This window comes from Mobula hypostoma, chromosome 12 (genome assembly GCF_963921235.1).
Source record: "Mobula hypostoma chromosome 12, sMobHyp1.1, whole genome shotgun sequence".
In the NCBI taxonomy this organism is placed as follows: Eukaryota; Metazoa; Chordata; class Chondrichthyes; order Myliobatiformes; family Myliobatidae; genus Mobula; species Mobula hypostoma.
The window spans coordinates 53,580,337-53,594,617 of NC_086108.1; the positions used below are offsets into that span (position 1 = coordinate 53,580,337).

Consider the following 14,281-nt stretch of genomic DNA (forward strand, 5'->3'; position numbering starts at 1 on the left):
TGTGGCAGAAGTGGAATTCAAGCCAGGATGGTGTACAGAGGGACCTGAGCTCCTCTACCATTTTGTGCGTGTTGCTGAAGATTTCCAGAATCTGCTCATTATCAGTTTCTTGCAAATTGATTGCTACATTTCCTAACCCATAACCATGATGATGATTCATAAGAACATCATTGGTTGTAAAGTGATTTGAATAACCCTGTAAAGGATATGAACCATATATAAATGCAAGTCTATACCTCTTAGCATTGTGATGCTGAAGAGTGCAGTTCTACAAATACCAGATGGGGGAAGGTTGCATAACTTCTGTTTAAACAGCCTGCCAACATTTACTGACCAAGGCCATACGTAAAGAACATGAATGGGGATGAAGAACTGGAGCACGGAAAATCACCAGGAATACTTAAAAAAGGGAGCAGCCTATTTGAATCATCTGGATCTCCTTATTATTATTTTGGTATCCGGATCCGCATTGTTTAATTACAAGGACCTATTATTTTAGGCTCTATTATTTTACATAATTATTACTCAAAGAATAAAACAGGTAACCACAAGATTCTTATTTTAAATGACATAATTTTGTGAAATTATTATTTTAGGTTAGACCGATCTGTATATCAGAAGGATGTATTGTTACGGGGTTAAAGGTTGAAACTATGATTCCCCAAACTTTCTGTCATTTGACCTGCATTAACCCTGTCTAGGTGGATTTCACCTCAGTTCACTCTCATTAACAATCTTGGTGTGTTGACTGTATTTTTGGGGGAAATATGTCTCCCTGTTGGATTTTTTTTTTAATTGGCAAACTGAAGGAGACAGTGTGATGTTGGTTACACAAACAATTCATTTAAATGGGCACAAAGCCAGGAAAATCATTTCTGTTCTGGCCTCTATAAGCACAGTTCATTTTCTATGCGGTTCGTTTTACGTGTGTCAACTTATGTCACTTCCTGTACATAACCCGTTCTTTATATCATTTCCTGCGCAGGTTAATTAGGATGACTTTAAGAACATGGTGTAGAAAGACATCTTCTTCTCCTTCTTCTTTTAAATGTACTTCTACTACTAATCAGTGTGTGATTGGAGCCTGTAATTTACATTTTGAGAACGTGATTTTGGGCTGACTGAGCAATGTTGTCTCCAAGGGAATTCAGTGTGGTTGAGAGCGAGGTTGGGAACAGAGGGTGTGGCCCAATGTGGTGCAAATCCATGATCATCTCCATTTCTCGCCGATCTCGCTGATTAAAGTGTTGAGCAAGATTGAAACCAACGAGGACAAGAGCAGAAGGCAAGCATGTGTTCAGCGTCGTCTGCCTGCATTTGACTGGCTCCCTCTCCCCCTTACTCACTGCTGCCAGAGGAAGGTACAGAAGCTTTGGGTCTTGGCGCGATTTGTGGATTGGACTCCTTTTTAGAGTCTACGGTTCATGTTACATGTGTTTCTGCCTTCTGATTATTCTGAGCAATTTTGCTCGGGTACTTAGATGCAGACTGGCTCTACGACCTGCAGTCATCAGAAGCTGCAGCACTAAACTGAACTGAGCTAAACTGAACATTCCTAGACTGAATCAAGGACTCTGCAGTTTAATGTTTAATATTCTGTGTATTATTCGCTTGTTTTTTGCTGTTTGCACAACTTGTTTTTTTTTGCGTGTTCGCTTGAATTGGTTCCGTGGTGTTTCTTTGTTTTGAGGCTGCCTGCGGAAGATGAATCTCAGGGTCGAATCCTGCATACATACTCTGATAATAAGTGTACTTTGAATCTTCCCAGAGCAGTTGCCCAGCTCTCTCAGTTTGCTCATTCCTTTACAGGAGGAGCCGAAAGCAGTCTTTGCTGTGGCTGTTTGTAAGCAACCTCTTAGCACAGAGCAACTGAATCAGGTAAAGGTTCGAATCCTTCCTGTTGTTCAAAGGCAAGTGTATGCAGAGGAAGTGCAGCGCATCACAAAGCAGGAACCACTCCCAATTCAGAGGCAATTCCGTGAATTCTGTCCCTTTCTTGTCTCTGAGGGGCTACCGCGAGCTGAAGGACGGCACTCACTTCACTTCAGTGTTACCTCACCCAGTTGTCATTCTGAGTGAGCCCTGTATCACCAGTCTACTCATCAGACAGGACAACAAGGCTGACATTTTCGAAGCAAGAACAGTTAAGGACTGCGAAATAAGACTGTTTTCAAGATCGATCTCTGAGACTTACCTTATTTTGCCAAAGACTTAATGAAATGATCATCTGACCTTAAGTTGTAGTAGTTAAGCTGACATCCTATGGATCCAGGCAGGGAGTGTTCTGGCCTCTAGAAGCGTAGTTCATTTTGCATGCAGTTTGATTTGTATGAGCATCACTTCCTGTTCTTAGATCATTTCCTGCGTGGGTTAATTCAGACTTTGACTTGAAGCATACGCTGTAGAAAGATATCCATCTCCATCTCCTCTTTATTTGCCCTTGAAACAGTAATATCAGTGAGTGTAAAACATTTTTTAATATTTATAAACATTTAATAGATATATTTTGAAGTAAGTATTCTGTTTATTGTTTATTGCTGTTAAGTTATCATTGTGTCACGAGTTCACTCTGGTCTACATGGCATAGTTATGGAATGTTGTGTGTATGTATTACTTCGGTTAACACTGATCATGAGAATAATCAATAGTATTAGTATATTTTGGCATGCAACAATTCAGTACTGAATTTCAAAGGTTTCAAAGGTACATTCGATGTCAGAGAAATGTATACAATATACATCCTGAATTGCTGAATTTAATACATATTTTGCTTAACTTTCTGCACGAAGATCTCCTTAAGAACCCTGAAGAAAGCTTCCAGCTGAAGTGAACTTTGAGAAGGTGTTTAACTCCCTGCCTGGCTTTGTGCACATGCACTGCAAAGGGCAGTAGAATTCCTATTCTGATGAAACCTGAAGAGTGCAATCAATCTGTGGTTAACTCCATGAAGGAGTAGCTGTCTTCATCCTCCATGGTGCCTTTCCATAGGTAGTGGTTGTATATTAACAATGACATTTAGGATAGTTTGACCTTGACCTGACTAGTACTTTGACATCTTCCACATTACTCCCAATAAATTTGAGGCCTGGCTCTTACAGATATTCCACTATGCAACATGGTCCACAAAGAGTAAATGGACCTTTGTGACAGAACCTGAAGATTTAGCCTGATGGCAGCTTGTCCTTTCAAAAGCTTTTTCTGCTGTTTTTATCAAAGATCTTTGAAAGAGTGGAACCGATTTCAAAAATACAGTGAATTCCTGTTAAATGGGCCATTGGTTAATCAGGGCAGTTACTTATTTACGACAACTCTTAAAGAGAAAAACTAATCAGAAAATTGCCAGGCTCCCTTCATTTATTTGGGACACTGTGCCTCTTAATTGGGACAGGAGGCTGTTGCCGAACAGTTTCTAACTAGTGTCAGATACGTGCAGTTCTGCAGCTGTTAGACACTACACCACGTTTAGAGTGAACAGTTTTTAAATAACGTCTGTGTATGTGCTTGTGATTTTTGTCACTGATAGTTAGCGAGAAATAAGCTTTATTTCCTGACTGTCATTGAACTTGATTGTCAATTTTGAACCTCCTTTATGACTGTTGACTGTCTGTTTGGAATTACCATTATACTGCCAGTCAGTGGAAAATCTAAACTTGCCTTCTGTGGTTGCCTGAAATCCAGGAGTCAGTGGGTTAAAACTGCTTCTACCTGTTTCCTATTAGCTTGCAAGAGGAGTCAATCCGTCGTTCTCATCCACACTTCACAGTGGTGGAGGAACAGTGTGGTAAGTACCATCACTGCACAATCCGTCGTGAACAGTAACAGTTTCAAGAAAGGTATTTAGTAAAAGGCAACTGTAGAAATTGTTAATGATTGAAGTCTTTTCATCGAAATTATCTTGGCAAACAACATTCCTTGTATATATATCAGAAGATACACAGACCTACACCTGCTAATTTGTGAATAAAAGTAAATTAACTTAATAGGAGTCTAAAAGCAAATCAAATGATTTCAAGGTTCAGCCTGCAGGGAAGAAGTGCTGGATTTAGGCTGAGTGGTGCATATAACCTTGAGACCCAAGGGAATGATTAAAGAATCCTCTCCTGTCAAATACTGAGTACCTCCAGCTGTTGAGAATAGCAGTTTGATTCACTCAAAACATAAATCATTTTCCACACAGAAGACATAATCAAAGCTGCATGATAAACATTATTACAAGAGAAAAGAGCCACTTTGATTCCTTCTGAACACTGTGTTTATTGTAAAATAGACTGGGAGCAATGTTGGCTTGTAGGCATGACATCAATGTCTTTTGGGGCACATCTAATTATTTACTGCTGAGGACCTAATGTTATTACAGATTTGCCTACAAGGCAATTAACTGACCTTTTAATTAGCATTTCTACATTATGCTTCATTCCACACATCACATGAGAAGATGAAGAAAGAGGACGAGGGGTAGGCCATTCTGCCCTTGTGTCGACTAGCTTTTTTAATGAAATCACTTTGATTTCTATCACAGTGTCATTTTCCTGAACTATCCTCTTATCCCATGATCCCTTTCAATGTGCAAGTGTCCATTAATGTTCATTGAATATATATACTTAACATGTGAACATCCACAGCTCTCTTGAACCACTACTCTCTGGCAATGCAAAGATAGGTGAAGGGACAGCTGGAATAGTGGCATGAGGAAGTCTGCAGAAAGACATAGACAGGTTAGGAGAGTGGGCAAGAAGTGGCAGATAAAAACAAAGCAGGGAAGTATAGGTTTATGCACTTTGGCAGGAAGAATAAAGGTACAGACTATTTTCTAAATGGGGAGAGAGTTCAGAAATCAAAAGGACTTGGAGATCCTTGTTCAGGATTATTTTAAATTAATTTGCAGGTTGAGTTGGTATTAAGGAAGGTAAATGCAATATATGCAGTCATCTTGAGAGGACTAGAACATAAAAGCAAGAACAAGAGAAAGTCTAAATGCTGGAAATCCAAGCAACACACACAAAATGCTGGAGGAACTCGGCAGGCCAGGCAGCATCAATGGAACAGAGCACAGTCCATTGAATATACATACTGTCCAAATGCCTCATTTCGAGATGACTAGAACATAAAAGCAAGAATAAACGAGAGAAAATCTGCAGATGCTGGAATTCCAAGCAACACAGACAATTTGATTCCCGCACCCAGATCAGTAAACTAGACTGAGTACTGATCCATGCATCATTACAACTTCCTAACATAAAATGATTCTGTTTTCTGTCCATTAATCAGTTTCAGTCCACATATTTGTATTTTCCCAATTACATGCAGTCAAAATTTGGGTGATGCCTTATCAAAGGCCAAACACATCACTTCCACTGGTCCCCTTATCAACTCTCCGAGGTAACAACTCAAAATAAAACTTTAAACATGACATCTGTTTCATAAAACCATGCTGACTCTGCATTATCTAACGTGCTGTGCTTTTGCCAGATCCCTGAATTCTATTCCTTGGTACCACAGTACAGAGTCAGCTGACTATAACTTCAGTTAAATAGTTTTGAGTGGTTACTGAGTTAATTGGGAAAGTAACAAACTACTTGTTTACATTTTTACTACTTGTAGAACTTCTTATGGTTTGTTATTTGAAATGAGTCGCAGTGTTACATGGTATGAAAACAGGGCCTTCCGCTCAACTTCCATGCCAACCAAGATGTCTCCATTTACCTGCATTTGGTCCATATCCCTCTAAATCCTTTCTATCCATGTACCTGTGTCATTGTTACTAAAATGTTATAATTGTACCCATTCGTACCACTTAGTGATGGAATCAGGTGCACATTAGCTCTGCCAGGGTTTGTGGGCCATTATTTCCAAGGTGAAACCTAACATTATGAATGGCTGTCGTGAGGAAATCTGCAGATGCTGGAAATTCAAGCAACACACATCGAAATGCTGGAGGAATGCAGCAGGCCAGGCAGCATCTATAGGAAGAAGTACAGTCGCCGTTTTGAGCCGAGACCCCTCGTCAGGACAGGATTATGAATGGCTATGATGCTTCACTCCCAGATGAATTCAACACCTTCTATGCATGCTTTGAAAAGGAGAGTAAAAGTACACCTGTGTGAATCTCTGCAGCACCTGCCAACCTTGTGATCTCTGTCATAGAGGCTGACGTCAGAACATCCTCCAAGAGGGTGAATCCTTGCAAGCGTCAGACCCTGTTGACGTATCAGGTAGGGCACTGGCGGGAGTGTTCAAGGACATCTTCAAAATCTCACAGCTGCATTTGGAAATAATTCTCGCCTGCTTCAAAATGGCAACAATCACGTCAGTGTGCAAGAAGAACAGGGCAAGCTGCCTCAGCAACTCCCGCCCAGTGGCACTCACATCTACTGTGAGAGGTTGGTCATGGCTGGAATCAACTTCTGCCTAAGCAAGGACCTGGACCTGCTGCAGTTTGCCTTCTGCCACAATAGGCATTCAGTGAATGCAAGCTTACTGGCTCTTCACTCAGCCTTGGATGATCAGGACAATAGCAATACCTACATCAGGCTTCTGTTTATTGATTACAGCTCAGCATTCAACAAAATCATAACCTCAGTTCAAATAAATAGGCTCCAAAACCTGGGTCTTCCTCCCAATAAGGAAGTCAAGGACCCTCTGCAACTGGATCCTTGATTTCCTCATCGAGAGACCACAGTCTGTGCAGATCAAAAGTAACAGCTCCTTCTTGCTGCCAATCAACACTGGCCCACGTTAAGGAAGTGTACTTAGCCCACTGCTCTACTGTCTCTGCACCTATGACTGTGTGGCTCGGCACAGCTCAAATGCCATCTTTAAATTTTCCATTGACACAACAATTGCTGGCAGAATTTCAGATGGTGACAAGGAGATGTACAGGAGTGAGATTGATCATCTGGTTAAGTGGGGTCACAACAATCTTGCATTCAATGTCAGTAAGACCATAGAATTGATTGTGGACTTGAGGAAGGGGAAGTCAAGGGAATACATGCCAATCGGGAGCATTCTAACTGATTGCATCGTCTGGTATGAAAGGGCTGTTGCACAGGATTGGAAAAAGCTGCACAAATTTGTAAACTCAGTCAACTCTATTATAGGCTCTAGCTTCCCCAGCATCCAGGACACCTCCAAGAGGCAGTGCCTCAAAAAATTTGGCATCCATCATGAAGGACCCTCATCACCCAGGACGTTACCTTGTCTCATTTCTATCATCAAGGAGGAGGTACTGACATGGTCCAGTCCGTGAAGTCCGCTTTCCGGTTCATGGTCCAGTCCATGGACTCAGGACTCCGGGTCTTCCAGCTGTTCCTTGTTTTGGTTGGGTTAATCATAGGCACCTGACTCCCATCTTGGGGCTTGGAATATAAGTAGCCTTGGGGTCGAGTGTGGGCTGCTGGTTTGTCTTGTCAAGATCCCCTGGGAGCAACCAGCCGGTGGAAGGCTAGAGTGACCACTTGCCATCTTTAAGCCGTGTTGGAGAACCATCGCTTCATGAAGCCTTGCTGTCAGTAGTCGGAGCTGTCTTTGCGGTATGGATTCGGCCGTTTCCCAGGCCAGCTGAGTGGCCGTCAGCCACTCTGAGCTAGGTAGGGATCTGGCTGTTTCCGTAGGCAGCTGAGGTTGCTGGCCGTAACTGCGACTTGGAGCTACCCCAATGCAGAGATAGAACTGTCTGTCGTTCTTTGGTATTTGTCTCTTCTTGTCCTCACCTTTGTGGGGTAAGTCAGGCCGTTCTGTCGTTGCCCTGTGGGGGGATCTGTCTTGTCTTGTCCTTGCCTCTGTGGGGTAAGTCAGGCCGTGCTGCCGTTGCCCTGCGTGGGGATCTGTCTTGTCTTGTCTTTGCCTCTGTTGGGTAAGTCTGGCCGTTCTGCCGTTACCCGATGGATGGACCTGTCCCACCTTGGTGTGGAGATAAAGATGAGTCCTGGCTTTTCGAAGGGTTAGTCCCGGCTCTATGCTGATGTTCAGTTCCCAGTCTGTCTCAGAGCTCCAGCCTCTGAGTTATCAGCCTCCGCATTTCAGGACCCCAGGCTTCAGGACCCCAAGCCTCTAGACCCCAGCCACGTCATGTCCTTACCTGGTTCTGGGGTCCGAGCCTAAAGCAAGACCCAGGTTCTGGGTCCTTGTCCAGTCTCTGGCTCGGAGTCTAAGCACAGGGTCCTAGTTCATGGTTCCTAGTCCTGGTCCCTCTTTCCGAAGCCCAGGCTCCTAGTTCATAGTTCCTTGTCCGATTTCCCTGTCTAGTCCATGTCCTAGCCCAAGTCTGCGTTCTTGTCCCTGCTCCTTGTCTGTATCCTGTCACGTCCCCTACTCTAGTCAAGTCCTGTTCCTAGTACTTCAGTGTCTGTGTCTTGCATTTGGGTCCGTTCCCAGTACCCACCTTGTGACAGGTACAGGAGCCTGAAGACACACACTTAGTGTTTAGGAACTGCCTCTTCCCCTCTGCCCTCAGATTTCTGAGTGGACAGTGAACCCATGTACAATATCTCACTGATTTTTGTTCTCTTTTTGAATACTTATTTAATTACATAATTCATTGAATTACTGTAATTCATCGTTTTTTATTATTATGCATTGCAGTATACTGCTGCAAAACAACAAATCTCATGACTTGTGCTATTGGTATTAAACGATTCTGAATCACCTTTTTTTCTGAATGATTGTTCCATATATCCACCAGTCTCTGTGTGCAAACACTTGCCTCTCAGTCCCCTTTAAATCTTCTCTCACACCCCCCCCCCCCACCGCTCCCACTTTAAGTGTATGTCTTCTAGTTTTAGATTCTGCTGCCCCTGGGAAAAAGATTGTGACTATCTACCCTATCTATGCCCCTCAACTTTACCCCTCAGTCTCCTCTGCTCTAGTAAAAAACTGTCTCAGACATTCCAGTCTCTCCTGATAACTAAAGACCTCCAGTCCCAGCAACTGCACCCTCCCAAGCTTAACCTAATCCTTCCTACACTGTAGTGAATATGAAAGTAATAGCAACTTCCTTTGCCTAACAGAGCTCTTGGAGATCACTGCTGAATTTCATCAGCTGATAATTCATTTAATTATCACATGTACACTGAAACATGCAGTGAAATGTGTCATTTGCTTTAACAGCCAGCACTCCCAAGTGGCACCACACATCTTTCCGGCACCAACATAGATTAGTTCCATGCTAGGGTACAACAGTCCACTGTTGATTCTCAGATGGCAAAGGGTGAGGAATCTGCCCCTGCCCCTCCCCCCAAAGAGAGCTAACTACTGAGAAGGTTGTTGCATGCCTTGCCTGTTATTGCTGTCTTCCTGAGCTAGGATGTGTGCAATTTGATAGGATGCTCAGTGTTTTCTTAGTCCGGAGTTATAATACAGTCTTGCTTGTACTGGGCTAATAGTACCATGTCTTGCAAACTTTTTTGCATGGTTATTACTCAGAGTCTTTTACAGATTCAGAATTACCAAACCTGGGATGCACGGTAGATCCCATCTGCACAAGTGGAGTCAATGTGTGGAATCCAGATATGCTCTCTGTACAGGGTGTCTGGCAGATGCCACATATCAAACGTGTGGTGTACACAAGAAAGGGACTCCACTCCCTTGGTATCCAGCAGGTCAATGTCCGAAAACCAGCAATTGCAGTAATTGCAGAAAAGCAGCAATTGTTATGCTTTTGTTCTCTACCAATCCACAGCACTTTATGAATTTAAACCACTGCATCAAACCATTGGCTGGCTAATGGGTGGCAAGAGGTACTTACTGATTACTTGGTGTGTGACGCTGGTATGCCATCCAAGCTCATGTGGGCAACGTGCACAAGACCAATGCTGCGATGTCGGTCAAAACTTGAGTGAGCAGACAACTGTCCTGCTGAAACAGTCTGAATCTCTCTGGGAGAGTCTTTCAATACTCAACAGAGCAGATGTGAAGATCTGTTGTGGTTTACTATTGATGACACCAGGACGACTCAGTTCTTGCCATTCTTCCCAGGGTAAGGGAAATCTAAAACTGCTTTAATGGTGAAAGGGGAAAATTCTTGATGGGACCTGAGAGGCAAACAACTGTGGGACAAGAGGTAGATGGAGCGGAGGCTGATGATAAGCAGCACACCCAACTACGATGCCGGTTAACACAGCCCTAACTCTTCATTCAACAGCAGTTCCATTTTGCATGAAACTGAATGTCACACCTTTCACTTGAAAGCAATGCAAGATAATAAGAGGAATAGATAGAGTGGATAGACAGCGCCTCTTCCCCAGGGCACCGCTGCTCAATACAAGAGGACATGGCTTTGAGGTAAGGGGTGGGAAGTTCAAGGGGGATATTAGAGGAAGGTTTTTTACTCAGAGAGTGGTTGGTGCGTGGAATGCACTGCCTGAGTCGGTGGTGGAGGCAGATACACTAGCAAAATTTAAGAGACTACTAGACAGGTATATGGAGGAATTTAAGGTGGGGGCTTATATGGGAGGCAGGGTTTGAGGGTCGGCACAAAATTGTGGGCCGAAGGGCCTGTACTGTGCTGTACTATTCTATGTTCTATGTAAAAATAAAGCAATAACGTATAAACCACACATAAATATGCCTAATGACATACTTATCATTTGTTGTCTTTTGCTTGTCCTGTTGTTCTTCTGCAGTGTTGTCTCAGTGGCTACAGTGTGGCTGCTTGAGGCTCCTGCCTTCTATGTTAGGATACTGCAGGTGATCTTGGAGCACAAAGCTGAGTAGCAATAGGTCAAGCAAAGCACACAAAATACTGGACGAACTCAGCGGGCCGGGCAGCATAAATGAAAAAAATACAGTTGATGTTTCAGGCCGAGACCCTTCAGCAGGACTGGAGAAAAAGAGAAAAAAGCCGAGGAGTAGACTAAAAGGTGGGGGGAGGGGAGAGAGAAGCACAAGTTGGTGGGTGAAACCTGAAGGGGCGAGATGAAGTAAAGAGCTGGGAAGCCGATTGGTGAAAGAGATGCAGGGCAGCGAGGGGGGAGTCTGACACAGGTCACGGAAGAAAGAAAAGGTTGGAGGAGCACCAGAGGGAGGCAAAGGCGGGGGGGGGGGGCAAGGAGATAAGGTGAGAGAGGAAAATGGTGAAGGAGAGGGGTGGGGGCATTACTGGAAGTTCAAAAAAAACCGATGTTCATGCCACCAGGTTGGAGGCCACCCAGACGGAACATAAGGTGTTGCTCCTCCAAACTCAGTGTGGATTCATCACGACAGTGGAGGAGGCCATGGATAGACATATTGGAATGGGAATGAGAATGGTAAGTGGAATTAAAATGGGTGGCCACTGGGAGATCCTGTTTTTTTCTGGTGGATGGAGCTTAGGTGCTCAGAAAAGCAGTTTCCCAATCTATGTTGGGTCTCACCGATATATAGGAGGCCACACCAGGAGCACCGGACACAATATATGACCAGACAGACTCACAGGTGAAGTGAAGTGAAGGTCCTGAATGGTATTGAGGGAGGAGGTGTCGGGGCAAGCTTGCAAGGGTAAGTGCCAGGAGGGAGATCAGTGGGGAAGGACGAGTGGACAAGAGAGTTACATAGGGAGCGATCCCTGTGGAAACAGAAAGTGGAGGGGAGGGAAAGATGTGTTTGGTGGTGGGATCCCGCTGGAGATGGCGGAAGTTGCAAAGAATTATTTGCTGGACACGGAGGCTGGTGGGGCGGTAGGTGAGGACAAGTGGCACCCTATCGTTAGTCAGGTGGCGGGAGGATGTGGTGAGAGCGGACACACGTAAAATGGCAGAGATGCAGTTGAGGGCAGTGTTGATGGTGGAGAAAGGGAAGCTCTTTTCTTTGAAGAAGGAGGACATCGCCTTCATTCTGGAATGTAAAGCCTCATCCTGAGAACAGATACGGCAGAGACGGAGGAATTGAGAGAAGGGGATCACATTTTTCACACACGTCTGCTCTCAGCCCATCCTCCTGCCACCCGAAATCACTGTACTTTTTTCCATAGATGCTGCCTGGCCTGCTGAGTTCCTCCAGCATTTTGTGTGTGTTGCTTGGATTTCCAGAACCTGCAGATTTTCTCTTGTTTGTGTCGTGATAGTTCAAAGTGTACCAAATTCATACACCATTGTTTCAGCATGAAAAGTCAATGTCAAGTTTATTGTCATATGCACAAGTGTAATGAAAATCTCACGCAGCAGCACCACAGGCACATAGTGTCATATCAGCTGCACTTAGAAGAAAAACACAAACATAAATTATAACAACTTTTACAAGAAAAAATGTAATTAAAACAAAAAAAATTTGCATTTTAGTACAGAGTGATCAGAATGGTCATAGCGTAGCTAAACGTATGTAATGATTAAGGATTTGCCAGCTGGTTCAAGAACTGAGTGTTTGAAAGGAAGTAGCTGTACTTAAAGCTGGTGGTGTGGGACTTCAGCTTTCGTACCTCCTGCCCAATGAGTAGCAACAATCTGGGCTGCTAGTTGCAGCGGCCACATCTTGAAGAAGTGGAGCTGAAGAGGGGAAAAAAAGGATCAGCTATGATTGAATGGCGGACCAGACTCGATGGGCCAAATGGCCTAATTCTGCTCCTATGTCTTATGATCTAATTAGGTATATTTCAATTAACTCAACTCATTCAGAATGTTAGTTCATCTGGAGCTGACTCCAAGACTGCTCTTCTCTGGTGAAATGAATGGACTTTCAAAATCACTTTGCTTTCACATGAGTTACATTGTTGATGATTATTTCAAAATTGCTTGCACTTTGGAAGGGCAATCCTAAAAAATTAATCCTCCAATGACCATATCAGTCAGAAATACATAGTTGTTTGTCAAGTGTGTTCGTCATCAGATTTCAAATCTGCTACTACCTGACCTGATTTGCCATTGGTTTGTAAATGTTCAAAGCATTTGCACTTGTCTATTTGTTTTATACTATTGATGTAATTGATCAAATTAATGCCTTTGTGGTTTTTCTGAATAAACCCATAATAGGTTCTGTACTATTAAGACACTGCCCTGAAGAAGACAATGGCAAACCACTTCTGTCAAAAAATTTGCCAAGAACAATCATTGTCACGGAAAGACTATGATTGCCATGTCATACGACATGGCAAATAACAAGTCAATGAACTATTAAGTGAATGACAGTTGAATGGATCATTTGGTGGAGTTCTCAAACCACAGATCTAGAAGATCTCAAGTTCATTTTTTAGTCTATGATCTCAACAAGACAAAGAGTGTCATTAGCCACACATTGATAGAATGCTAATGCCTGCAGAACTAATGGCCACTACCTTCAACAAGAAGAGGGGAAAGATTATTGAAAAATTCACAACAGCTTGTTTTTTCTCCTAATGCTTTCTGCATTGTGACAATGACTTTGTTTAAAAATACTTCATTGGCTGCAAAACACTTTTGGATTTTCTAAAGCCATGAGAACCACTAGTATAAATGCAGTGCAGCACATGCAAAATGCTGGAGGAGCTCAGCATCTATAGAAATGAGTAAGTAGTTGATGTTTTTGTCTGAGACCCATCTTCATGGTGAAAAAGGAAGGGAGGAGACTACGGAGTAAAGTGGTGGGGTGGGGGAGGAGAAGGCTAGGTAGAAGATCAGGTGAAGCCAGGTGAGAGGGAAAGGTAAAGGGCTGGGGAAGAAGGAATCTGATAGGAGAGGAGAGTGGACCATGGAAGAAAGGGAAGAAAGAAAGGCACCAGGGGGAGATGATAGGCAAGTGAGGAGAGGTAAGAGGCAGAACAGGGAATAGAAGAAGAGGGAAGGGGGAGGGGGAGGGGAAAAATTAACAGAAGAATAAATCGATGTTTCCAGTTCCGAAGAAGGGTCTCAGCTCAAAACATTGACTGTTTATTCATGTCCATAGATGCTGCCTAACCTGCTGAGTTCCTCCAGCATTTTGTGTGTGTTGCTTTGGATTTTCACGTTTAAAATTTGCTACTCTACTGCAATGTCTCTTCGAGGGATGCCTACCCTGAAGAAGCTTAACTCATCAACAGGAGTTCAGTGAGACCTTCTCAAACTGCTCCCCTGTGTGATCTTTGCTGCCCTTTGACTCTTCAACTATGCTCTCACCTGGATTCCCAACCACAGCCACGCATTCTTCCTGGGAACTTGTCTTCAAACATCAATTTCTGTCTTCTGGCCTCTTCTCACCTGCCTATCACCTCCCCTTGGTGCCTCTCTTTCTTCCCTTTCTCCCATGGTTCAGTCTCCTCTCCTATCAGATTCCTTCCTCTCCAGTCCTTTACCATTGCTACCCACCTTATCCTCCTTTCCCTCTCCCCACCTTTTTATTCTGCTGTTTACCCCCTCCCTTC

At 43.5% G+C, this 14,281-nt stretch overlaps 1 long non-coding RNA gene across 1 annotated transcript in view; it reads left to right on the forward strand.

Moving 5' to 3' along the window:
* The first annotated feature begins 2,398 nt into the window (after positions 1 to 2,398).
* LOC134355167 (uncharacterized) overlaps positions 2,399 to 14,281 on the forward strand; it is a 28,764-nt gene continuing 16,881 nt past the window's right edge. Inside the window, exons 1-2 of the long non-coding RNA XR_010019968.1 lie at positions 2,399 to 2,457; positions 3,720 to 3,781. This is a non-coding gene — a long non-coding RNA (uncharacterized LOC134355167). The remainder of the gene's footprint in view (positions 2,458 to 3,719; positions 3,782 to 14,281) is intronic.